The 27,810-nt window shown below is 36.1% G+C and overlaps 1 protein-coding gene and 1 long non-coding RNA gene across 2 annotated transcripts in view; both read left to right on the top strand.

Moving 5' to 3' along the window:
- The window catches only part of LOC101735623 (SLIT and NTRK-like protein 4), a 92,270-nt gene that overhangs the window by 31,119 nt on the left and 33,341 nt on the right, over window positions 1-27,810 (top strand). The gene's annotated exons all lie outside the window — the stretch shown is intronic.
- Window positions 1,934-4,058, top strand: LOC134198836 (uncharacterized). The gene is made up of 2 exons (XR_009973084.1): window positions 1,934-2,382; window positions 3,951-4,058. It is a non-coding gene; the product is annotated as an uncharacterized LOC134198836 (long non-coding RNA).

Raw genomic sequence — 27,810 nt, forward strand, 5'->3', positions numbered from 1 at the left:
TCCAAATTCTAACCATAGAATATTTTTATTATGGAAACAGATACAATTTTTTTACGCACACATAATAAAATGCCCAGTATTTATTAACTGCCGCATGGACTGTAGCATCGTTACGATGAATCGAATCTAGTATTAATAATTTGTCCATAGCACCGAACCGAAATTACCGGGATTACCGTTACGGATCCAGTTGATGACCAGATAGAAATCTATTAATAGCATTCGGTCGCCGACAGATCTATAAATGATGAGTTTCATTTCAGATAAGATCACATCCGATATCTTGGATGATTGATGGCTCCCTCTTAATATTACTTTGGAATTCTATTACACTCTGTATTGTTTAGTGGCGGCCATTATAGTGGCATTAGCATATCGCGTTATCAGTTACGTGTTTGTTCCTTGTTTGGTGCTCAGTGTGAAGTTAGTTGAAGTTCGGGGAATTTGTATTCCGGTGGTCGAGCATTAGGATACACCTCAGGTGGTGCATTTCAATTTATTTTTGTATAAAACCAAAATACGTAAGCGACGTGAACGGTTTTGTTAAAGTGCAACACGGCTTCATTTTAGTATTGTCTACATTAATTAGACCTTTAATACATATTGTATGGATGTATTGATTTCTTACAAATTCCATCTCACTCGCATTGTTTTACCGTATTTCTGATTATATAAAACGACCGCGCTGTGGGTAACACTCATTAGTTCAGTACTTTTTAAAAGACTCAGCTTATTAGATTTCATATATTTTTTTATTGTTTAAATGGGTGGACGAGCTCACAGCCCATCTGGTGTTAAGTGGCTACTGGATCCCATAGACATCTACAAAGTAAATGCGTCACCCTCCGTGAGATATAAGTTATATAAGACCTTAGGGTCTCAGTATAGTTACAACGGCTACCCTACCCCTCAATTCGAAACGCATCACTGCTTCACGGCAGAAAGAGGCGGGTGGTGGTGGTACCTATCCGTGCGGACTCACAAGACGTCCTAACACCAGTACGAACATATTAACATAATTTTACCATTATTAACGTAACAAACATTAAATACAAGCTTTAAAAAACACATTTATTAGTTAAAAATAGGTACTATTAAATTACATTAATAGGTACTATTAATTTACAATTAAAACTATTAAATTTTATTAAATTACAATTGATTGTGAAAAGAGTATGTTTTCATTCGTCAGCTTTCATTGATATCTGATTTTATTAGTTGCTTATGTGTTTATGTTTATTGCTTATGTGTGTCAATGAGCTTATCCCATAAAGTATCCATAAGTCGAAACCTTAATTGTATTGTATAACGAATGTACCAAACTTCAAAGCCAACCCTCGACGGCTTCGCGGCAGGAATAGGTAGAGTAATAGTAACTTCTGCTGGAATTTTAAATCACACCTTACCTCTTGGCGATCTGAGTACGCTGGTACTCGAGAATACTGCTGCTAGTTTTTCGATGAATCCCTTAGACGGACGCCTTCGACGAAACTCACGGAAAGATAGAATGCTGCAACTCTCGAGACGAGGCTCCCATAGACACAGCCCACTGAGTTTCTCGCCGGATCTTCTCAGTGGGTCGCGTTTCCGATCCGGTGGTAGATTCTGCGAAGCACTGCTCTTGCTAGGGTCAGTATTAGCAACTCTCCGGTTTTAGCCCCGTGAGCTCACTTACACCAGTTAGGGTGAAGCTGAAATAGCCTCTTAAGGCTATCAGCATAGTTAGGAAAAAAAAAAAGGAGACGAGACAGTCAAATGAAAGAACTATAATTACGTATGCAGATAATTTTGTGATAAACTATTGAAATTCAATTCAAATATAATTAAAACTAATAAATTGATACTGAATTAAACATGATGCGTTTAATAAATCAAAATAAATACGATACGATAATAGCGTTCATTTATTCTATGTTAATATCCGCGTCTGCTTGTACATAAAAAAAAAAGAATAAACAATAGACTATTTTAATGCAACGGATACGTCAAATATGCTTCATCATTATGTCAGAGCTAAGTATTGTTGTTAACATATTAAAATGAAGCTATTATTTCAAGCAACTAAAGAGAGACAGCGAGCCAGTACCTACTAAACATATTTATATAATAACATTTTTCCAGTACTTTGGATCAGGTAGACCAAGTTCTCGTTCCAGCTACGCAATATATAAATAAAAATATTAGTGATTGAAAAAAATAGCATAGATGATAGACAGAATTATCATGCTAAATGATTCATTGTATAAGTATATAGATAAACAGTACCAATACTACGGTACATACTACAGATACATATATACAGTGCGTATACAGTGTCAATGCAGATAAATATTGCACATCAATTTTTGGAAAGAAGCAATCGGCTAATTCTAATGTTTGCGGGTATGAATTTTCATATGCTATGTTGTCAATTGTGAGCATGTGCTAAGTACCTACGTATGGCATTAGGAATATTGCTACCTGCCCACGGCATTCGAACACATTGCTCGATACGAATGCACGGGTGTCTTATCGTTTAGGCCACGATTTGATTTGAATAAAATTACTATAAACTGAAATGACTTAAATTAATAAAATTTCATCTGGTAGGCAGCGGCTTGGCTCTGCTCCTGGCATTGCTGAAGTCCATGGGCGACGGTAACCACTTACCATCAGGTGGGCCGTACGCTTGTCTGCCTACAAAAGCAATAAAAAAAAATCTAAAGTCTCGTTTTCGAGTCCTAATAAAATAAGCCCACATATTCACCAAAAACACTAAGAGAGAGTCACAACATTACAACATTTTATTTTACCGAATGAATACCACAATCATTGCGTCACTATCTGAATGGCCGTATCGCAGCACCTCCGAGGCAATAAACCACGAGTGGGTCCTGAGGCGATCCCTGTAATAACTATCATTTTCTTAATAGCTGTTAATTAATTAAAGGCTTCGTTCCGAATTTAAGCCTTCGTTTAATGACCGAAATGACTTAAATAGCTTAAACGGCCGTAGGCTATTAATTGATACAAATAAATGAAAACAAGAAAAACTAGGAAACATCGGACCACACATCGTCATTGTTGTAAGACATGTATCGCTAATGATATGTGTATTGAGTTGATTTTTAATGTACGGCTACATTCAATCGCATGGTCGTGCTCAGGAGATAATGACGATATATAAATACGAGTATATATATATATATTTTAAATAAAGTAGTTTGTCACATGTCAATTGTGCGTAGCATAGAGAATCGGTTTGGTTTACATCTGAAATAGAATCTTTAGAAGTTTCGAATACTTCAAACACAATGCTACTTCAAAGCTAAGTAATAATTTAAGAATCATCTAGAGAAATGCGTGCAATTCCACTAAATCACGCGGTCGCAGCTAGAAATCCGCGCTGTACTTTTGATATATAATGATTACCATTATTTTAAGAATGATTTTCGTTCGGGCTCACTTGTACGTATTTATCGGAATCACGGTTGAAAAGGAACTTACTTTTTTATTGTATTTTACTTTTAAATTGAAAGCTCTACATGAAAGTTATTCGAATGCAATAATCTCAAATCTCGATTATATTACCGGTCTGTTTCCTACACTAATAAATCATGGCGAAGTCGTGGGTTACTTTAGGTGTTTGAAACGGTAATGCATAATAATATAATCGATAATGCGTCCATAACAAATGAGCACGACAAATGTCAAAGAACACACGTTCCACAACTCAGTAGTTCTAGATAAAGAAAAGGTCGATGCCCAACTAATAAGTATGAATCGATGTTAGTTGTTAATGTTAAGAAGCTTCTAGATTAATTAATTATCGATCTTTTAAATTGAATCTTACATTAGGAGTAGAGCGTGTATATGTAGTGTATAAGCTCTTATCGCGTAATTTTGACTTATATTGTAATTTGTAGACTACAAATTTGTGTTTATATCTAAAAATCATATCATTTCGTCAGGGCGTGAGAGATGAACAACTTCACAAAGATTTAAAAGGAGAATGTGTGAAAACCTACAAATAGATTTGGTGTGTTTAATGTAGTTATTGGAATAAAATATACCTTATACGATTTTGTATTCATTGTATAATACTTAAAGTGGAATGATAAAGTATCGATTACCGAAACTTTCAAAATATGTTTTAATTTAATATGCGAGTCTATATTATTATGTTTTCTACATTAAAAATATATCAATAAAAAAATTATTCACAGAAGCTTGCAAATAAAGACGTACGTACGGCTCACAATTATAACAAAATCTTCTTGGAAACGGATAATAACACAACAATTTCTCATTATAATGCGGTGATGGATGATTCCCCAGGTAGACGGGTGCCAGTTATATTATTTTCTGATGAAAAAAAAAAACACCCAAACATAAACACTCCTATTATATCAAGCACAATGGCTGTTCGAACTGCTGTACCGAATTCCAATCGGTTACGCCAGTTTAATACATTTAATCATTATTTTTTATGCAGCGTCTATAGTCGTTAATAACTGTTTCATCTCATTAACGAGCAGTCGAGCGAAAGAGAATGCATTAGGCTGTACACGAATACATATGGCAACATAAATAACGGTTAATGTTTTATTCGTATTGTCTATGGTTCAACAAAAGTATGCCGGCTATTGCTCCAATACATCTATGGATTATGGCTATCAAGTAGAGCAATTTTTAAGGCATACTAATTAAGAAAAGCCATTTCTTTTGGTTAATTATACCTTTTGTTCGTCTATTGGGATGCTAGACTATAATAAATATTTGTCGAACAATTTCACGGAATAGAAACGAAATTTTTAATGTTGCTCCCTCTATATTACAATGGGTGACGCTAATTTATTTAGACATTGAGTACCGATGAGGGTACGCACCGTTATAGAGAATCAAGTTATTCATTCGGCTGAAAGCTTCGATCAACAATAGTAACTAGATTTCGGGTCGGTGCATAAAATCCGTCTCGTCAAATAACAGCGCACTTGAAATGTGAGCTCTTATTTTGTTTAGTTCACTTCAAACACAGCCAATGTCAACCCGTCTCACAATACCGCAGTGTGTATTCAAAAGTTGCAAAAATAAGGCCCGAAAAAGCAATTTAACGGCCGGAATATCTTACTTTCGGTAAGTACATGAAGTATAAACTATATTGTAAGCTTTAAACTTATAAATAATATTAAATTTTGAACAAAATTACCGATTTTTAACCACCGCTACAAATGTTGGCCAAGGCTCGGCCAACACATGGACAAACTTTTGCTTAACAGAACAGTAAATGCATGGAGTAGATGTGTTTTGTAATAATTTTTTAAAATTTGTTAGCAGCACTTCAAAATTAGTTGGTTAAAATTGGTTAATGCTGCTTTTGTGTCTGTTTGTTGGACTCTCATTAGATACTTAGCTTTCCATTTTTATTTTAGCTTTCCTAGCAAACACGTGTACAAAATGGATCTCGATTGTCGCCAGAGAAACAAGAGATGACTTTTATAAGCCAGCTAAGATCTCCGCTCATTGACACTGGACATCTTTGCCTTCCGTGCTCACGGCTACTGAAACGTGGCCGAAACATTGTAATAAAAATACCACGCTGAAACCGTTTAAACGTTGTTTTATTATGTGCACTGGTCGCGAAAACTTAAAAATATATATTACACAAAAACGTAACGCTAATAAAATAATAAGTAATGTATAGATAGTCAAGTTGCGGGCCACGCGGAGTACGTTTTAAAAAATAGAAATTATATTTTATGAACGTTTATTCCGTACCAAATCTGACTTAAGACTAACTTATTACTAATCTTAATCTAACGGGAAGGGCATCGGACCACCGGTCCAGCGGATGCCGTCGTCTGCGAATTCCACAATTCAGCAGTTAAGTTCGCCGAAGATCTGCCTTTGCAGACATGCGTCAGCAGAGGTGCCCGACGTAACTCCTCCCTCCTTAAGAACGGAGTTCTCTGTTTCAGGAGAACTACGTACTGAAATCTTACAAAATTTCATACGGTACTTATATACTAAGGCACATAACATGAAAGTTATTAAAATTACATAAATGCAAAGAGTCCAAACGCTAACACTTTTCACATGGATAATTGCCTTTTCACTGTGTTCACAACCACTAACACTTTTCTTCAGGGCGAATGAGAGCATCTTCAGGTCTGTAAGATCGACGTCTTCCAGGTGCACTGGTTCTGCAGTTTTTATTTTACTCGTTGAATCAAGTAGGGGTAAATTGAGCATCGGTGATTTTATGTATTCTATATTTTCCACATTGGTTTGGCGTATTTTCAGAGTTATATTTCGGACCTTAATTTCACAGGGGTCATCAAGGGTGAGTATATAGGTGCCTTGGATTTTCTGTCGGGATATTTCTTCAGGACAGGTTTTGGTGAGTAATGTCTCATCTGTAGCGTATAAAATCCATTGGTTTTGTTGTAGAATCTGAATTTTGATGTCTTCTATAATTACTGGAATTTGAATGCACGATTTCACGTTTTCTACGTACATCATTAGATCAGTTATGCAGGGGTCTTGTATGAATTGTAGCATCTCATCGTTGATGCAGATGAAGCTGGCCTCGTCGATTTCCTGGCATGGCTGGGCAAGCAGTCTGATCTTCAACCCTTTCGCTAAGAGGTAGGGATATTTTGGAAGGATAATCACTGTAGGATTTTGAGATACGGGCAATGGTATTAGTTTATAATAGATATAGGTTTCCTTTTCGATCAAAGGTATTTCCAAAACGTAGGTAATTTGGCTCTTCTTAAAATAAGCCTTAAGTGTTATCGTTTGCTCTATCTTAACTAAATTTTCTAAACTAGGGGTATAAACTAATTTATCTTTCTTATGAATATTTTTAAGTAAACTTAATAATTTGTTTGAATCAATAATGGATTGATGTAATATTCCTAATCTACTAAGTGCAAAACTAGTTTCTATTTCACTTAGCTTAACATGAATCGTCTGAAGGTTATGGTATATTTTATTGTATGCGGATATGATTTGAACTTCAAAGTGTTCAATACGTAAATTTTCAGTATAATTTTGCCACAATGTTGCAATTTCTTTATTCAATCTAATGAGGTTTCTATTTAAGGTAATGGTTGAATTAGATACAATTTGCACCATTTCAGAGATTAACGTTAATTTTTTATCATTATCGTCTTGATCTGATTTTATTTCACTAATTAATTTATCGTATTTTATGGCATCATCGTGATCCAGATTTCCTGTAATGATTTTAATTAATGATCCAATTGGGTTAATCAGTCCGCGTTTGATTTTAAAGGTAGGAGTGATTTGTTCGAATTTGCTTACTGTTAGATTTTGCATATAGTCTACTTGTTCTCTTACATCTATAAAATTATAAGTAAAGTTCTTAATAAACTTAACACTAACTAAGCTATTTAGTTCCCTGAAACATTGAATGTTAAGATCTAAGTCTTCCCTAATAGGTTTAAAGTCCAATACTCTTGCTATTATTATTATTATCTTATTATATATCTGTCTTTGCTCAAAACAGCAGTGCCTTCTTTGACGGGTAAAACTCCGGGATTGTTATTTAATGCCTGAAGTTGAAAGGCGTGGACTTGTATCGTCATGATCGTCATCAGGAGGACGCGGAGGTGCCTGTGAAGGGCGTTTAATGTTTTTTAATGGAACTTTTGTACTGCGTTCTTTTATTTGAACGGGAACTGTGTTTCTGACTATGTCATCTATAACTATAGCTTTTTGGTAACGCGGCTTATCTTTGCTAATTCTTTTATTTGTGTTTTTGGAAAATATGGTGTCTCCTGGTTTAATTTTAAATTCTGTTTCTCCTGCTCTTTTTTCGTTTCGTTTTTCCTTCATTTTTATTGTTTGTTCCGAAATATGTTTGTATAAAAATTTAGTTCTTTTTGCGTGTTCTTTTATTAATTGTTGTATATATTGCTTATTAAAGTCGGCATCAAAAGTATTTCTAGAGTCTGTGTGACCTAGGAATATCTCGAATGGGGTGTAGCCAGTACTGGAGTGAATAGACTGATTATAGGCCATAATAGCATAGGTCATTATGGATGCTGCATCCGTGTATTTTTGTTCGTATTTAGCCAATCTATATATTTCTAGTATTGTGGAATGGAACCTTTCTATGAGTCCCATGGAGTTCGGGTTGTTAGGTGTACTGATGTGTAAATCTATTTTGTAAAATGCTAAGAGTTCTTTTAGAAGTGCATTATTAAATTCTGTACCGGGATCTGAGCTAATTTTTTGGGGTATCCCATAAAATGAAAAGTATTTTATTAGGGCTCGTACTACTTCAGGAGTAGATCGGTTTGTAATTTCTAGTGCTTGTCCCAGTTTGCTGAAGGCGTCAATTATAGTAAGATAGTAATGTCCTTCGATAGTAAATAAGTCGATAAAAAGTTCTTCCAAAGGCTTAGTCTGTGTCTGTGTTAATTGTAGTGTAGGTCTGAGGGGTTTCCTGTCGTATTTCATACGTTTACATACTTCACAAGAGTTTATGACACTTGAAACGGTTTGTTCCATTTTATGCCAAAAGTATGTGCGTTTAATATGTGTAAGTGTTTCTCTTATACCTCGGTGACATGTTTTACCTGTATGATATTTTTCAACGATTTCCTTTTGTTCTAATTCATTTTCAATAAAAACTACTCTTTTAGTGCATTCGAAAAATTGTACCATTTCCTTTTTGAATAAAAAGATTACTGCTTCTGTAAATTGTCTCCTATGTTGGTCATCTTCGAAATAAATGAAGTATTTAGTATTGTTCTTTATATATTCCTTAAGAAACTGTTTAACGAGGTCAGGTCGATTAACTGGTAGGTGGACTTCTAAAATTCTTTGTTTTTCTCTAGACAAATTTTTAACTGAGAGTTTGTCGATAAGCCATGTATAGACTAAAATTTGATTTGGTTTTGTATCTATGGCTTCTTGTAAGATAGGAATACCTTTCGATTCTGTATCTTGTGCAGAATGAGCAGTTTCTGTGTTACTAGGTGAACCTTCGGATGCGGTCAGGGTGGAACTAGAGTATGGTATTGAGTAAGGTGAGCGACAATGGGCTGTTAAAGTTCGCTCAGAGTCTGTGTCGGAAATAGACATAGTTTCTAAGTTCTCCTCGGGTTCTCTACGCAAATTTTCTATTTCTTTAATAATTTCTTTTACATGTTTATTTCTATTTCTATCTTTGTCAACGTTTACTTTCAATGAGCTATTATCTTTGTCTAAGGCATTTATTTTAATACGCGATAAGGCGTCTGCGTTATTATTCAGTTTTCCACTTTTATGAATGATGTTAAAGTCGTATTCTGATAGTCTAAGTCTCCAACGGGTCAGTCTACTGTTTGTCTCTTTAAGGGTATTAAGCCAAGTGAGGGGTTTATGATCAGTCACAATTGTAAATTTTCTACCATAAAGATAGGGTCGAAAATGTTTGACTGCCCAAACGATTGCAAGCAATTCTTTTTCAGTTACACTATACCGTGTTTCAGCATCATTTAAAGTTCGGCTGGCATACGCTACAGGTTTGTCATTTCCTACTGTTCCTTGTGATAATATTGCACCGAGAGCGAATTCTGAAGCGTCTGTTGTTAATATATATGGTTTTTCAGAGTCTGGATATTGTAAGATAGGGGCATTTACTAATAACTCTTTACATTTTTGGAAGGCGGCTATATATTTTTCGTCGTCTATTGGCATTGAACGTTTCTTTTTTAATCTAGCGGTCATAGGTTGTGTAATCTTTGCAAAGTCTTTTATGAAACGTCGATAATAACCAATTAGTCCTAAGAAACTTTTTATTTCGGTAGTAGTACGGGGTAGGGGGTAGTTTAAAACTGCTTTAATCTTATCATTATTAGGCTTAAGGCCATTGCTCGTGATTGTATGTCCTAAGTATAGAACTTCTTTCCTCAAAAATTCTGACTTGTCTAATTGTACCTTAAGGTTGGTTTTTCGAAGTCTGTCAAAAATGGTCCTTAATTTGTCTAAATGTTCTTGAAGGCTAGACGAATAGACGATAATATCATCTAAATAGACTAGGCAGTGTATTCCTTGTAGTCCTCGCAGCACATTATCGATGGTTCTTTGAAAAGTAGCCGGAGCTGTCTTAAGTCCGAAGGGCATACGAGTAAACTCATAATGTCCTGCATTTGTGCTAAATGCGGTTTTTTGTCTGTCCTTTTCAGCGACTTCAATTTGATGGTAACCACTAGCTAAATCTAGGGTAGAGAAGTAACAGCTGCGTCCTAATTTGTCAAATAAGTCTGTAATATTTGGTAATGGGTATTTGTCATCGATGGTAATTTCATTAAGTTTACGGTAATCTATTACAAGTCTATATTTCTTTTCATTACTAGCGTCCATTTTTTTTGGTACTAGGTGCACGGGTGCACTCCAGGGTGAGTGAGAGTGAGTTACTATATTATTTTCTAACATTCTCTCAAGTTGTCTATTTATTTCGTCGTTAATCACTTGGGGCTGTCTATATGGTCGTATAAAAATAGGGTCTTCGTTACGAGTGCGAATGTGGTGTTTAACATCGTTGGTAAAAGTCAAGGGTAGTTTTTCAGAATAAAATATATCTTTATATTCTGAGCAGAGTTTACGAATGTATGTTTTCTCCTCTTCATTCATGTGGTCTAATCGTAATTTATTATTTAAATTTTCGGTTAATATACTATCTACGTCTATGTTTGTCATGTCAATGTCAGTTATATTGTTAATTTCACATGTGTCACTATTGTATTCAGTTACGGTTACTGGTGTAAGGAAATTTAAAGTTACTTCGCGGTCTTTAATGTTTTGTATGACCGTCGTCGCGAAACCGTTTTCGCATCTTACTATTGCACTAGGCATTCTAACTCCATCACAAAATATTTTATAATTCATTATTGCTTGTCCGTTTCGTAGGTTTGTAGGTAACCTAACTTTTTGTTCACAACGTGGGGCTATTTTAATTGAACAACCGGGATTATATATTATAGGTATTTTAGTGGTATTTGTATGTAGTAATAAATTTTTCATATCAATTTTTGTATCTAGCTGTTTTAGTAGATCACTTCCTATTAGTCCGTCGTAACGTCCGTCTACGTCATATATATAAAATTTATGCATCTCGTCACTATTAAATGTTGGAAATAACGGTATATATATTACTTCGTCGTGCTTACTAGTTGCGTGTGTGCTAATTACTTCAAAGGGTTCATAGTACTTAAAATTTTCGAAATATTTAGTAACCAGCTTAGGGCTAATAAATGAGCGTGAACTTCCGGTATCTATCATAAATTTACCATTGATTTCGGGGATGTTAATATATGGTAATTTTAATGCGTTACAATTTAAGTTTATTATCTCGGGGGTTGGTTGTTGGTAATTATGTGAAAATTTTCTACTACGGGGTCGTATTCTTCAGTTTGATCAGTTTCTAATGTTTCAAACTCTTCCATTACTTCTGTATTACTATAATCATCGTATGAAGGGTTCTGAATTTCAGAATTGTTATAATTATTATCGTCATCGTTTAAGTTGTATAATTCGTTCATGCGTATTCCTAGTGGCTTAGCGGTACGCATACTAACATCAGTCGGTCCGTTCCTAGGTTGTAACACCTGTGGGGGACGATATCCGAATTGTTGGGGTTTATAACCGAATTGGGGGTTATTCTGATTTAACTGGGGTCGGTAACCGAATTGAGGTTGATTTAAGTTTGGTTTGTAACCAAATTGATTTTGGTTCAAAGGTGGTCGATATCCAAAATGAGTTTGATTTTGAGGTCGATATCCGAATTGTTGCGTTTGTGGTAATTTTATTTGTTTGCTAGCGGGAATTCCAAATTTAAATTTATTTTGCTGTTGAGGTTGATTTGACATGGTTGCGACATTTTGTGGAATACCGAATTTATACTGAGGCTGTGTGTTACTAATGAAATGGGGTTTTATTACATTTTTATCTGAAAACTGAAAATTGTTGAACGGTTGAGGTCTAGGAGCCGTACACTGGGTATTTTGTTGTTTTAACATTTTATTGCGTGAACTATATTGGAACATAAAGTTAACTTCTTCTAATACTATACTTAGTGCTTTTTCTAACGAATCACATCCTTTTAATCTAACTATACGAAGAAGGTCCTCCGGTAGATTATATAAGAACACATTCATAGACATGTTGTCATATATTATCACTTTACTTTTACGAAGGTTATCATCCTGTATTAAATTTACTTTTGCAATCAAAGTACTTTTAATATGCTGTATTCTATTACAGAAATCTAGATACGATTCTCCGTTATTAATTTTTAAAGTTTCTAATTCTATTGCAATACATTCTTCTGAACGTGGATCTCCGAAATGTTGTCCTAAGGCTGTTTTTAATGAGTCCCAAGTATCTAAATCTTGTCTTTCACTAATAAGAGCTGCGGCTTTCCCACACAATCGGGATGTCACAATATGAAATATATATAAGTCCTGTTCTCTATTATCATCTACACGACACAATCGAATTACATATTCGCATTTTCTAATAAATAAATTTAATAACTTTTCGTCACCATCGAATTTGGGGATGACGTTAGCAATTTCACGTGGTATCTGAGATATGTTAAACATGTTAATTTATTTTATTAATTAATTTGTTTAAATAAAATTGAAATGATTTTAATAAGTATGTCGTATAAAATTTTGTAATTCTTATAACTTAAAGTAAATTTCTTTATTCTTTTATTTTATGTATTATATGTACTTTTATTAATTTTACACTTAATTTCTAGCTAAAAGAAAACTGAAAACACTTTTCGAATTTTGGAAATAGCGCTCTGTCTTCTAGAAAAACGTATAACTATTATACTAAGGAATGGAATGGAATGAAAATAGCGATTAGGGTCTACTCACAGACTGTCCATATCCTCGGGGTGAATCTCAAGCAGATGGTGGTGACTTCCGGAGCTGTTGTGGTCGTGTTGTCTTGACGAATTTATTTTGTTCGAATTTCCGTTAAACGCGTAAAAACGTACGTCGCGATTACTTCAAGATTGAGTTCGCGATCGCGGAAATCCTACCGGCTGCGCCAGTCAAGTTGCGGGCCACGCGGAGTACGTTTTAAAAAATAGAAATTATATTTTATGAACGTTTATTCCGTACCAAATCTGACTTAAGACTAACTTATTACTAATCTTAATCTAACGGGAAGGGCATCGGACCACCGGTCCAGCGGATGCCGTCGTCTGCGAATTCCACAATTCAGCAGTTAAGTTCGCCGAAGATCTGCCTTTGCAGACATGCGTCAGCAGAGGTGCCCGACGTAACTAGATACTAACAAACATACATTTCCAAAACATAAAAAGTAAACAACTAAACTTTTACTTTAATTCATTAATAAATTATTTTAGTGTTAAGCGCGACTCCCTTACCTCCTGTAGTAAATAGAAATCGGCATTTCAAGAAGCAAAAATAAATAAAGCAAAACAATGTTAGTTCTCAGAGCAATTAAGGGAAAAGTTACTTTATTTGTTGCGTCTTAAGATTGATTTAACATTAAAAGTTGTTTAAAATATGTCTTTTTATTGGTAAGTGACAGGAGTAATTTATTGCTTTGCTCGTTTTATGTGACGAATGATCGTAAGTATTAGATAATGTTTTGGAGATTTGTGACTTTATTACTAGGTGCCATAGTTGTTATTAGTTTGAACGTAAAAGTGTTTCAAAACTTTTTTCTCCGTTTGTTAGTAAACGAATGTAGCTATATAAGTATATATTCACGCGGACAGTTTTTGCTTTAATTTTGTACGTATCCCTTTATCTAGTTACTATTGTTGATCGAAGGCTGAAAGGGTACTGTTTGTATCTGACGTAGAAAAAAAAAACTCAGTATAGAGACATCATTCGGAATGGGCGCGCTTCGCTGCGTCCCTTTCCATACAGGCGGCCGCCGGCTCGTTCACTCGATGCATTTTTATTTCGATGCTTAGATAAGTCCCTGCGGTATTCCGCTCGTTTTTGACATATTGTTGGCGAGTTAAATTGTCTCCGGAAAACCGAATTATGCATCACGTACGCTGGTTTCCGTTGGCAAAAGAATGTGGCATTCGTTATACGTGTTTCGTTGAGATGCTTATCAACTTAACGTATTTGTATGCATAATATCGTCTTTTCGCATTAAAAGTGTACAATTTCCTCATATATTCGAAATTGAGTTAATATGCGGAATCATTTGGTATCATTTTGGTCATTGGTCAGTATTTTTCTCATAAATACTGTCAAAAGAGCGTAGTTTAGTTTTAGTTTTTTTTTTTTAGTTTACCTATGTGTTGACTACTATTAACAAAATTAATACATAATTTTATTTTACTTTAAAAGACAGATAATGTAACTAATAAAAAATAATTGTTGCAAAGATGATTAATATTAAAAATGTCACACGTTAAGCCTTTAAAAAACTCTCCTGTAAAATTAGTAAGTTTTGAGATCATACAGTTTTAATGCGAGAAGATGATACATGGCGATTACATGGCCAAGTTATGGAAGAGAGGGGGACGTTATGTCATGAAATTTCAATACGTGATAAGGTCATGCGAGTAATAGTGGAAAATAGCATAGCATCAGAATTTCCTTGTTCGCCATTGCCACATGAGTGTTGAGCAAGCAAGCCCAGCGCTAGCACACGTAATGAAGATACGCTAGTACACTCGAGTGGGCAAACAAACGTACCCGGAGGCGCTTTTTCTGTTTGCTCCCGCGGGATTAGTAATTTAAAAGTCAATGCGGACACTCCAAGGGGTCAATCGCGCTGTACGCCCGAGTATTGAAAACAGATACCCTTTTCTGTATTCCGGCGGTAGCCCATGAAAGTTATAAGGGCTGAGTTGTTGAACTATGTAATTGACTCGGTTCTGCGGTCGTAGGCTTTGTTCTCCCCGGGCGGATAATCGAAAACGCCTCTGGTTAGTCCCAAATGATGGGAGAGAAACAATGCGAAGTTGATATGTGGATTTGCCAGACGGTCCCCTGTTTGATTTGCAAAGAGCTATTTGCTTGTCGAAGACCGCGGCCGACACAGGAAATTAGAGCTCGTCGCCCGTTTCGGGCAACACTGACTCGTGTCCTGTTACTTCCTTTCGAACTCATTAAATAGCTGTACCACTCATTTTAATAAAGGACGCTGGTAGCGTTTAGCCGTGCATACTTTGACAGAGCAATTTCCGTGCGACACGAATAGTTGTCCGAAAAACTAATGCGTTACACAAAAACAAAAGAGGAACGACTGCGAACGATGTGACGCCGGTTATAAAATAGACAAAAGCGTTTAGCTGGTGCACGAACAGTGAGCTATTTAAGTCTGGAGCGTTCCCGTGCCATCAATTTTATTTTCTCGCACAAAACATGTCGGCTGTCACTACGCATTATACCGGGAGCGCCACACGCAACTTCGTATGATGTTTTATTTTAGGTAAGCGTGGCCGTTTCAAATGATTGACTTATCCGGAGTAACTTGAGAGGGTCTCGCGATCCGCACAGCGTTCGGCGACCGCTCGGCAAGCGACATCCAATTGGTCCCGTACGACGGTAATCCTACACTACAATCTTCTTACGACAAACAGCGCTCGCTCAATACATGACAAGTAACTTAAATGAAATTGCTTTCACAATCCCCAAAAATAATCCAAGCCCACGAAAGTTTATCTCAATTTTTTTTATTGCGACCCACCTGCTAGTGAGTGGTTATCGTCGCCCATGGACGTCAGCAATGTCAAAAGCACAGCCAAGCCGCCGTCTACCGTTAATATTATGTTAATTATGTTTATGCGTTCCGATATGTTGAAGGTTATTAAAACAAAATTGACATCTTTAACTTCGTGTGTCAATGTTAGTGGCGGTAAACAAGTCGTGCTGTCCCTGGGCTCCGATTAGCGTTAAAAGCCAGTTGCGCCAAGAAGTCCAATGCCCCATAATGCAATTTCACCAATATAACAACGATTATTCTTTTTTAATTTACAAAGTGAATTGTAGAGATTTAATGAAGAATTTAAATGCAGAGAACACGAACATTTAGAATTACAGAACAGAAAGAAATTAATACAATTACAAGAGAACAAAGCAATGAAATAATGTGCAATAAAACGTTCAGTATTATTTTTAACGGAAATACTTCAAGATTTAAGTTTTCAATCGCACTGTTAGAAAATAGTCTTCCATTAAAGTTTATTCCTTTCCTTGTTTTAGTTAGAAAAGGAAATATTGATGATCCCATGTGATTCAAATGTTTTAAGAGAAAGCCAATACGGATGTGAGTACCATGTGCGCGTTGTCTTCTTCAAATGGACGGGACTAGAAACTCGATACGCCGCTCTAGACAGGATGAGCGCGTGTAGCAAAATAATCTTATTGTATTCAACCGAACAAATACGTGACTTCGGAGAACACGAATGTAATGACACAGACGCTTCAGAAGGGGATTAGCGCGAAATGAAAAGAAAATAAAAACTCCGGATTCCGGCTAAGTTTGCTGGCTTAACGCATCACCATAATTCAATCGAGATCCGTTCCTTTGCTACCAAAAAAGAGCATCGAATTTATTACTGCGCTCGCATCGTTCGGGAACCCCTACTACCTATTATTTATGGCACTGGGTTGGTCTGTCACAAAAAACGGACGGGTGCTTGGTATATCTCAGCGGGCGACTACGAAACATAAGCTGCAACAACACGCACTTCCTCCAGCCTGGAAGCAAAATTCTAAGCCACGGTTGCACATTTGGTAGCTGCTTTATTGAAATTTAAACCTTGTCACGACCGCAAACTTATCATTTTAAAATGTGGGCGGCTGCGGCTTCCTTGGAAGGTTGTGCTTAAATAAATGATAATCCGGATTTATTGAAAGTAGGCTGCAGTGCATGATATGTTTCGATGCGAGCCACGTGGTAGCGAATGTGGGAACCCCGCCAAGATGTTGTCCGACTAACGACTTTGTTACTTCATTGTTGTTTGAGATATGTTTATTTTGAGAAGTTTTATCGTTGTCAAAGTATTAGCATGTGTATTCTAGCAAATGATTTCAAACAGAGTGCTTATTTTAATCACTGATTATAAATCAGTATAATACTGATCAAAATCGACCAATTAAATAATATTGAAAGCCATTTAATACCACTTTTAAGATAATCTTTAGAAATCTCACGTGCGAGTCTTTTACGGTCATGATTATTTTGCCTTTCTTACGGAACACTTTATCAAATTAAGCCGGATATACATTAAAAAACAGAGATTCGTATTGCAGGAGCTCGCGAGATGTCATTGAAAGGCCCTTGGGATGCGGACGAAGGATCCCTTCCGAATACTGTTATAAGCCCTCTTTTGTCATTCGAGTACTAAAGAACGAAGCCATTTTGTACCGTGTCTAATTATACCAGATTCTTGAACATCTCACAAGATCCGAGACGAGCCCACTGTGTTTATTGTAAAAGCGGATTGAACAAACAGAAGACGTTGCTCGGCTGTGATCAATTTTAATCCCCGAAATGAGACAAATATCACGAACCGGGTCAACGGCTATCTCACGTTTGTTGACGACTTAAAGTGTGATAATATTTATTAAACGGTTCGTTATGAAACGAAAGAAAACGATAAATAAATAAATAAAACCCTTAAAACCATTATGCGTCACGCAAGATTTATTATGTATCCCACCGACTACACTTCGAGCCGAGTCATTGCGGCATTATAATGCAGAGAATTTTTGGTTGCGATGCTATCGCGTTATTTTTACTAGTAATTAGTATTTTTTTACTAACGTCTTCCAGTATCTAGTATCTCTTGGTGTGAAAGCAGTTTATCGTGAATTATGTGTTCACGGGACGGACGAGTTAAGCAATTAAAGTTGTTTTTACGTAAACATAGAATAGATGCGACATGTGATAATGTGTAATTTATGAACTAGTAAGTGCTGTTGATTAAATAAATTCGGCCTTTTTAAAAGTAATTCTTTTTATTAATTAATATTTGATCTAACTAGGTTTCTTTTAGCTCACATTTCTGTTTTTTAATTAACCGTAAGGCACAATAATTCCAAAGATAAAGTCGCGATAGTCGGTATACTGCCATGAATTTTTGAAGTTATACTTCTTTAGGCGCGTTATGAAAAATTGATGAGAGTGAAATTTTACGATGCGCGCGCACCGTGACACAAATTTAACAGAATGAAGTTGCCAACTAAATCGCTCATTACAATACGACCGACGTAACTTGGCGAGTCTGAATATAGCCGCAGGTGAACTTTCCGAACCGTACCGAGAATTACCCAATTTATACGATGTGAAGAAAAGGGATGTCCAATATGCGTTCAGATTGATTAAAAAAAAAAAAAAAGAAATAAATTTAATAAAAATAAAGTATAGCTTCTTACGCGCGTACATAAGTACACGCAACCTTTTTTGATAAAATTAATTGACTATTAACTAGTACATATTATTCTGATTTTTATTACTCTATTAAACGTTTATCTATATTTACTATAATGTTGGTACAGTTTAATGATTAATCCATTACAAATATTTTAGACCGTGGATATCAAATTAAATATCACCTCTAATACGTGGACAAAGTAACTGTGGCCCACACAAACCGGTAGCGTGCTAACAAAATACATAAAAAGTGAGGCTACCGTTTTGTACACCATATGCGTCGCGTCGGCTATACGATCCTCGTGATCCAACAGTAAATGTTCAGTCTTCCGCTCTGTGTAACTTGCACTCGCAACCCGACTACGAGAATAAATCATATTATAATTGAATCATATGCTGCGTGTCAAAAGTAATTAACAAGCACTGCGATACGCATCTCCACATGTGCATTTTTAATAAAGTCGCCTCCCGGTTTCCTCTCACACGCGACTCACGCACGAGATACCATCGACAAAGAATTTATTTAATACTCGCATCAAAATTATAGCTTCCCGCTCGATGTGCCGAGATGACTTTATATTAAAGTCATTGTTAAAATAAATTGATCCGTAGACTTTTCGATGGGTGGAAACGCGATACAAACTCTATGAATTGGTGTGACGAACAATTTATTTCAATGTACTTACTTATACGGAACCTCAAAAATTTTATTAAAAATGAATTCCAATTACGTTAACGTATACGATAAACGATTTATTTATTTATTTAATACCGTTAATTGGAATATACAGTTCAAACTGCTGAAATAATAGTCCGGAATAAAATATTATGTAACAGTTTAATTAATGCAAAGAGGAAAAATAACTTAGATTTTATTGGTGGACTGGACTTTTACTGGTGGTAGGACCTCTTGTAAGTCCGCACGGGTAGGTACCACCGCCTTGCCTATTTCTACCGTGAAGCAGTAATGCGTTTCGGTTTGAAGGGTGGGGCAGCCGTTGTAACTATACTGAGACCTTAGAGCTTATATGTCAAGGTGGGTGGCGCATTTACGTTGTAGATGTCTATGGGCTCCAGTAACCACTTAACACCAGGTGGGCTGTGAGCTCGTCCACACATCAAAGCAATAAAAATATATATATAAGAAGTGAGATAATAAGATAAAATTATGTTTACATATTCTCCAAACACAAACCTTTTTGTTTTTGAATAAATCTCGAGGAGCAATGTATTCAACGGGTGCTTAAATTCGTTTCATTTAACATCGAATCCCGTATTAAATTTGGCCGGCGGCGAAGACTGACAATGATTGGCCTAGCGCAGCCCCAAACGACCGCTGCGATGGCCCATAAAAGTGTTTCGCAGCCGTACAGCAATTACCTTAATGTAACTACCATCAAAACAACCTTTTTAGCGAATCGTTCTTTCGTTCTTTCCCACGGAATGTTTACTCTTAATTAAATTAAGAGCAAATATCTCTAGCCAAGGAGAACGCGAACAACGGCGTCACGATGGGCGTTTTATGAAAATGAGAAAACTCTCAAGAATTTCGTGTGTCGTGTTTGAAGCTGTTTCTCGGAGTGGCGCATCAACGGGAGCCCTCTACTAAGGATGAAATATTAGAAGCGTCGGTCCCCGCCCGTTCTGTAATGAGACCCTCAGGAATAAGGAGCAATATCTTAATACCCACCTTTTGGCGCGGATGATAAATACATAATATTTGAGTGGAAATTGTTTGCCATTTTCCATTGCTCCATCGAAAGACAACAGACTAATGAAAAAGCTATATCTTGTGTGCAAATAGTTGTGTATGTTATAAAGTGTTGACAGCAGACTGGAACCATCGTAATTTCGCTGTATATTCAAACATCAAAGCGACTCCTCCATTGGGTAATCGTAAGTAATATTACATGCTTAACAAACTTACGGTTGACAAATGTAGTCATGAATAATTAAATACCAACGATGTCGAGCAAATCAGTCACTATTCGAAACATCAAAGACGATGAAGCTTCGGTTTACATCAAAGAACAATAACTGAGGATATCGTGGGACAAAGCATAAAACAAAACACATTAACGAGTCGTCGTGCATTAATTTATTTTGTCGCGGAAACAATTACGCTTCGCTTCGCCTTGAGGGGGTTGTGACCGAAAGACGACACATGAAAACACTCATAAACCGATCGTAAAGAACGGCACGTACTATCGTGTCCTTTGAGTGGTTCGTAGACGCTTTGATTTGTGTTGAACAGCTGCCCGACGCGTTAATAACTTAATTCGTCAGAGTCGGTACGGGAAGAGGGTTTTAAAGCTAAAAGAGATCAGGCGTCGAAGAGACGTCAAACGTTGAGGGAGCGTCAAAAACTGTCGCGGCTAAATGTCGCTCTTTTGAGAGCGTGCGACGAACGATTTGTGTATCGACACCCACTTGACTTGGAGTTCTCATGTTAATCGGACTTCTAACCGTAAAAACTATTAATCAAAAGACACCGGAACGTAAACTGTGATGCTCTTGATCATGAAAAACATTGATGACATACCAAACGATACAAAAAGTTCCTTAGGAAAAGATTTCAGAAAAAAAAAACTTGAATAATCTGTAACGTATTAAAGTGTTGATTTGTTTGAAATTTCGTTTATAATCACGTTTTGTTTGCTGTTGAAAAATTAATACTTTGTGATTTAAAATATCAGCGCAATGGTTTAGCATCGACGAAATAAAAAAGGGTGCGTGTACTTTATGTACGCGCGTAAGAAGTTATACTTTATTTTTATTAAATTTATTTCTTTTTTAATTTAAATTTTAATCAATTTAAAAAAAGTCGATTAAACAACATCCTCAAACACGCATATTGGACATCCCTTTTCTTGACATCGTTTAAATTCGGTAATTCTCGGTACGGTTCGGAAAATTCAGACTCGCCAAGTTACGTCGGTCGTATTGTAATGAGCGATTTAGTGGGCAACTTCATTCTGTTAAATTTGTGTCGCGGTGCGCGCGCATCGTAAAATTTCATTTTCATCAATTTTTCATAACGCGCCTAAAGAAGTATAATTTCAAAACTGTGAGTTGAGGATATATAACAGTTCACATCATTGAACTGGTCATAAGGTGCTAGCAATAATATCAGAGAATCCAAGATCCTGTAAAAATATCAGTTCTGTTATTGGGTCAGTTCACACACAGATCGCAAAGTCGCGGAATAGAAAATATTATAATAATTCCAACGATCTTTTGAATACACACTTCGTCACCTCAAGGGAGCGAACGTAATAATTATTTGTAAACATAGATGAGGATGCAGCCGAGTTCAACGATGAGAGATGTCGCCGTTGAAACACTACTTCAGAATTTAGATGTGATGTTCTCATAATAATTCATATCCCGAGGCGTCGTGCTGGTGTAGGAGGCACTTCACTACTTGTTAAGTGTCGTCGATGGCTCACCTCAGCATTATTTTTATGCGGTTCATTCGTGTCGGGAAATCAGAAATCTCGTCGTCACTTCAATTCATTGCGTCTTTTGTAGTTTGAAACTTGAATTGTTTTTGCTACAAGCAATATACTTAGTCTGGCCATAAATACGGTTACAATTAAAAATAAACAAAATATTACATTTGAATTTGGAATCTGTCATTTTTATATGATCGCTCATTGAGTTTTCTCATTTTGGCGCCAATAGATTGTACAATATTTTGCGATATTAAAATGGAGTGGGGTGATAAAGAGAACTGAATCGCTGTGATTGCATTACACAAAGTAGGTATGGAGCCAAATGCAATTTTTATAAGTAGATTGTGTAGTGCTTGGCTTGGTGTTTTATAGTTTTCTTAATTATAAACACCGTTATTTTAAGGGTTTGGTCAGAAGAACTGAAGACAAATCTGTCTACAATCATCAACGATTGATAGTTTAATGAGTTCTCGATATTTTGGATTACCCGCAAGCTAGAAGGAGGGCAGACAGATTTATCTACGGCTTACCTGTGATCACGCCGTTTCCAACAGCGCTAAAATATCGTTAAACCTATAAAACTAAGAACCGTGGTAAGAACCCGTTAACTGATAATGCTTGTAATGCAGATAACCGGTAAAGTTTAATACAAGATGTCTTAATATACCCGTAAAAGCACAAGTTATTGACCTTACTAGCGTCAAAGGAAACGAAAATAATGCATAAATTTAAATAATTGTATTATTTCAAATTATTTGTGTATTCCGTGAATGTGCTCTATAATTGGAGACACGTTTACAGTTTTAGCTCTAAAATCGATAAGTAGTGTTTGATTGCACGCCGAGGGAATATTCAACGAGACTTATTTCATACTCACTACGATTCAATACACGATGTATCAACAACACACCGACTCCGTTAATTAATGGATTTGCATAGGTGCCATGTGCTGAAAAACGTTGGAGTGTAATGCAAACTTTTAGCCTTAGTTCACATAAGCTTCATATTGTATTTTCCGAAATGATGGATCAATATGAAACAAAAAAAACGCTTATTTCTTTTCATTTTATTTTTCTTTCAGATTATTTTCATTTTTAAAGATCCTTTTAGACTTTTAATTTTTTATATAATTAAAGGTTATTTCTAAAAACGTTCCATAGATATTTATAATGTTTTAAATTTAAAATTGTTGATATTCGACGTAATATCCCCTCAGACACAGCCCACTGAGTTTCTCGCTGGATCTTCCCAGTGGGTCGCGTTTCCGATCCGGTGGTAGATTCTACAAAGTATTGCTGTTGCTAGGGCTAGTGTTAGCAAACTTGTCAGGTTAGAGCTCCGTGACTTTAGCGCGTTGCTCGGTTAAGCTGGCATAACTGCCAGAGGTTAGTAGGTACGCAAAAAAAGACGAAAAGTTAATATTTATTATATACTCTCAACATGGTATTTAATTAAATTCATTATTTTATTATTTAACTACTAGTATTTATAATAGTTACTTGCATTTTTGTAAACTAAGAATAAAGCTTATCTAATTGTTAAAATTGTTAAATTGGAGTTTTAATATGAGCTATTTGTAATGTGTAATTCGTACAATCTGTCTATGTGGGTGCCGCATTTACGTTGTAGATGTCCATGAACCCCAGTAACCACTTAACACCAGGTGGGCTGTGAGCTCGTCCACCCAACTAATCAATAAAAAAAAATGTCAGTGAAATTTTGGATGTCTGATAGTGACGTTCATAGGCAGATAATTTATTTTTTTATTATTTTATTATTAAATTTTAGTCTGAGATCATATGACCGGCGTACTATCTCTTCGAACATTGTTTTTGAGGGTCAACAAATGTAACTCCATTAAAAGTTTTCTTGTTTTCTAAGTAAGCACGGAGACTTTCAAAGGAAGTCCTTAAAAATTAATGGAGACATCCTGATTACTGTAAAGGACGCCCGAAGTATGCGCTATGTTTAGACAGTTCCAGTCTATTTATATGTAGGCATTTTACGATGGAGTCTCCCTTGTAATTCGTCGTTTCGTTAAAAATCGGCCCGTTGATTATATTTTGTTAATCGCCCCCAGTACTAATATAAAGAAAGATGTATGACACCCACTAAATAATTGTATAAAAAAAAGGAAGCGTGTACTTATGTACGCGCGTAAGAAGTTATACTTTATTTTTATATTTTTTTTTTATATTAAATAATTAATAATAAATATTTAACGTTAATAATTTAATAATATTTAGTATGAATTATATTAAATGATAATTTTGTCATTTATATTACTAAAAAATGAATACGAATAACACTTTTTTTTACGAGTGTACATGCGCGAAAGTTCACCTGCGGCTGGCTATATTCAGACTCGCCAAGTTACGTCGGTCGTATTGTAATGAGCGATTTAGTGGGCAACTTCATTTCTGTTAATTTTGTGTCACGGTGCGCGCGCATCGTAAAATTTCACTCTCATCAATTTTTCATAATAACGCGCCTAAAGAAGTATAACTTCAAAAGAAAGATGTATGACACCCACTAAAGAATTGTATATAAAAAAAAAAAGAATTTAAAGGTAATATTGTGACTATCGCATGGATCGCGCGGTTAACATTTGATTCCCACAAAGGGAAATAAAGAGCTAATTCGAAAAACGAATAAAAGTCTAGCGAGCGCGCCGAGCGTCAGATTATAGGCATAAATTATTAGGCACTTTTGTTCAAGTCAAAGAGCTGCTCGCGGGCCATTCAATTACGGATCAGCCTTACAAGGAGTGCCGAGTCTTTTTCAGATGTTTGTGTAAGGGATTAGTTCGGGATATCTGTGCCGGTATCTCCGTGAGATAAGTACGAATATACGTCAACGTCGGACGGCTAAGCCGATTATTTTAAATGTATTCACTTCCTTAATGGAGGTCGTTTTTCACGTCTCGCGCCCCGTGGGCTCGTTCACTGACTTACCGAAGATTTTCGGTTATGATCCGGTCAATGACTGACTAGGATTAATGGGCACTTATCTGACATTTATTAAATTGTCGCCGAGCTACCACCATAAGGATGATGAGAATGTCATTGTTGATAATTTAGGACGCATTCGAACTTACAGACCTATTAATGCAGAGATGTATTCGAATCGTATTTTTTTTAATAACAAACGTAATTCAGTCTAAACATTAATTAATTTTTGAAGTGAAACTTCTTTATCGGCGTTGGAAAAAAATTTACCGTCACATTTTTCGGTTACGCGTCACATTTTTCCGTTACGCGCCATCTGTTTTGTATTCATGTCTATGATAATAAAATCCTTTTGTTTAAACTTTATCTAATTTAACTTTATTTAACCAATTTCTAGAAAGTTGCATGTAGATCATTTTTCGAAAAATAAGGCCATAAATAAGTTTCACTTCTTACGTGTGTACACTAGTACACGCACACATTTTTTTTAAATTAAGTTTCACAGTTTACCGAAATGCCTATTTAAAATCTAGTTTCCAAGATTTTTTAACCCTTTCTTTTTTCAAGAATAAAACTTTTGTACTTAGCCGAAGAGTTATGGGACCACACGCGAGCTCATAAAGCCAATTTCAAAACGTCCAACTCCTCGGGAGGTGCTTAGGAGCAGCTGCGGAGCCTATAGAGATGGTTTAAAAAAAAATAAAGTAATAACAAGATCATTGGCCCACCTGCGCGGGCATTGACAAATGCTGTTGTTACCTACAGCTCCCTCCGCTCACGGCCTTTGGGACCCAAATAATATACATATCATTATTTCGCTCGTGCTCTCATAAATATTACTTACAAATTTGCCCATCCAACGAGGCTACGCCGCCGGCAATTTTTCAAGAAAATAACGGAGAAACCGGGTAAGTGAGCGCGAATAGACGGCATGCAATTGTGTGTTATTTTGTTTGCGCTGCTAAAATAGAGACTATTATGGAATAAAGAATCTCATTCTTATTTTGTTTAGTATTTTAACTCCATCGTGTCGTGTTGTCGATGGGAAATATCAATTCATTATTAACTGAATATTATGGTTTGAGTTTTTTTTTAATTGCCCTTGTAGGCATACGATCACACGGCCCACCTGATGGTGAGTGGTTACCGTCGCCCATGGACTTCAGCCCAGGGGCAGAGCCAAGCCGCTGCCTACCACTTAATACTCTCCACAAGCCTCTTTTGAAGAAGGACATGTCATAACGCTCGGGAAACACCGTGGAGGGGAGCTCATTCCATAGCCGAATGGTACGTGGCAAAAAAGACCTCTGATAGATAATATGTATGAACTCTGGTCCGATGGCGGGAGGAAACAGAAGTGGAAACAAAATGAAAAAATATTACGACTATTTATTGCAGACGAAAAACTGTTGTAATTTTATTTAGCCACAAACGTAGCCGCAACAGCGTGTTTCGTGTAGCAGGTGCCCATTTAATTAATTAGTAGGTGGTTGTCTATCCCCCTCGCGTTGGGACTCAAAAATTAAATGTTTATTTTCCAATTTTTTCAACTCCCATAAAAGCAGTCGCATGCCGTCACCGACGCGTGATAATTAATAATAATCAAAAAAAATGGTTCAGTAATTTTGGTTACAGCATTTGTTACTTTGCACAAAAAGTGGCGGTTGAGTAGAAAGTTTTATAAAACAATTCGATTTCTTTTTGTGACTGAATATCATAATAATAAAAAATGACTTACAAATTGAAATTGTCTGAAACTTAACATATATTTGATAAATTAACCCATTGACTACTGTGTAGGTCACCGGTGCCCAACGCGACGCACTAAAGTAAAGTTTCAAATTCTGTTACTAAGGTGCCAGAATACCTAGTAGACTCTGGGAAAGACGAATCCGAAGATACTGAGAATGAATCTATTTTTACGAGACCTAATAGACTAAAACACTCATTAACGAATAAAAGAAGGCAAAGTTACGCAATCCAGGTGCTTAGTAACTGAAATCGACATAATTAGTTTAGTGCGTCGCGTAGGGCACCGGTGACAGTCAACGTGTTAAATTAGTTGTAATACGTGTTGGGCGACTTTCTTTACTGCAAAGATAAACAAAAATATTGACAGATACTAACAATTTATGAGACTGTAATTTGCTTTCGTCAAATGTCTTAAAGGAACAATAATATAAAGGCTGAGCAGTCCGTACACGCCAAGTTGTGCATCGCATAGTACAGTCAAGTGGAAACACGTTCGCTATGTCACGTGAACGCGTAAACCTAACACGAAACGAGGAAGTAAGCCGGCCTTACATCACTTTTGTACATCATATTACCGGGTTATTACAATTCACCACGAATACAAGCCAACCCACAATTTTAGGGCGAGCGCTTAAACGAAGGGCTGCGAGCTAAAAATTGTTACGAACACCTATTTAAATTTTTAATTTTACCTTGTTTCCGGTGATTTATGTTTAAATTATTTAGAATTTATGGCATTATTTTTTGTCGAAATATAAAAACTAACGCTCCAACAATGCCTTAAATGTCTTAACTTCTTTAATTTGAATTAATTTTATTCTACGAACATTATAACCAAATTGTGATAGTTATCTAGTACTTAACTACGAATATGAACTGAACTGTTCGTGCACTATTGAAGGTTATATCGATTGTTTACTTTTACTATAGTACTTTTAAAGTGACATAATAAGTATGTACATCTTAAAGTTTTTTTTATTGTAACGAAGTTCCCTATGGAACGATGGAACGAACCCTAACCGGGAAAAAACGTCCGTAACGTAAGATTTTTATAAGTAATGCACACAGTGTACGACTTAACTTTGTAATAACGTACAAAAAATAACATATTTTTTTATCATTCATTGACCACGATCTCAGAGCGTACGTTTGCGCAATACACTAACTCTTATGCAAACAACCGTGAATGAAGTGTACCACAATAAGTTCGCACGTTACCGAATGACCGTGGGTTGTTGCGAAACCTCCAGTTTTATTTTCTTTATACCTCG

This window comes from Bombyx mori, chromosome 5 (genome assembly GCF_030269925.1).
Source record: "Bombyx mori chromosome 5, ASM3026992v2".
In the NCBI taxonomy this organism is placed as follows: domain Eukaryota; kingdom Metazoa; phylum Arthropoda; class Insecta; order Lepidoptera; family Bombycidae; genus Bombyx; species Bombyx mori.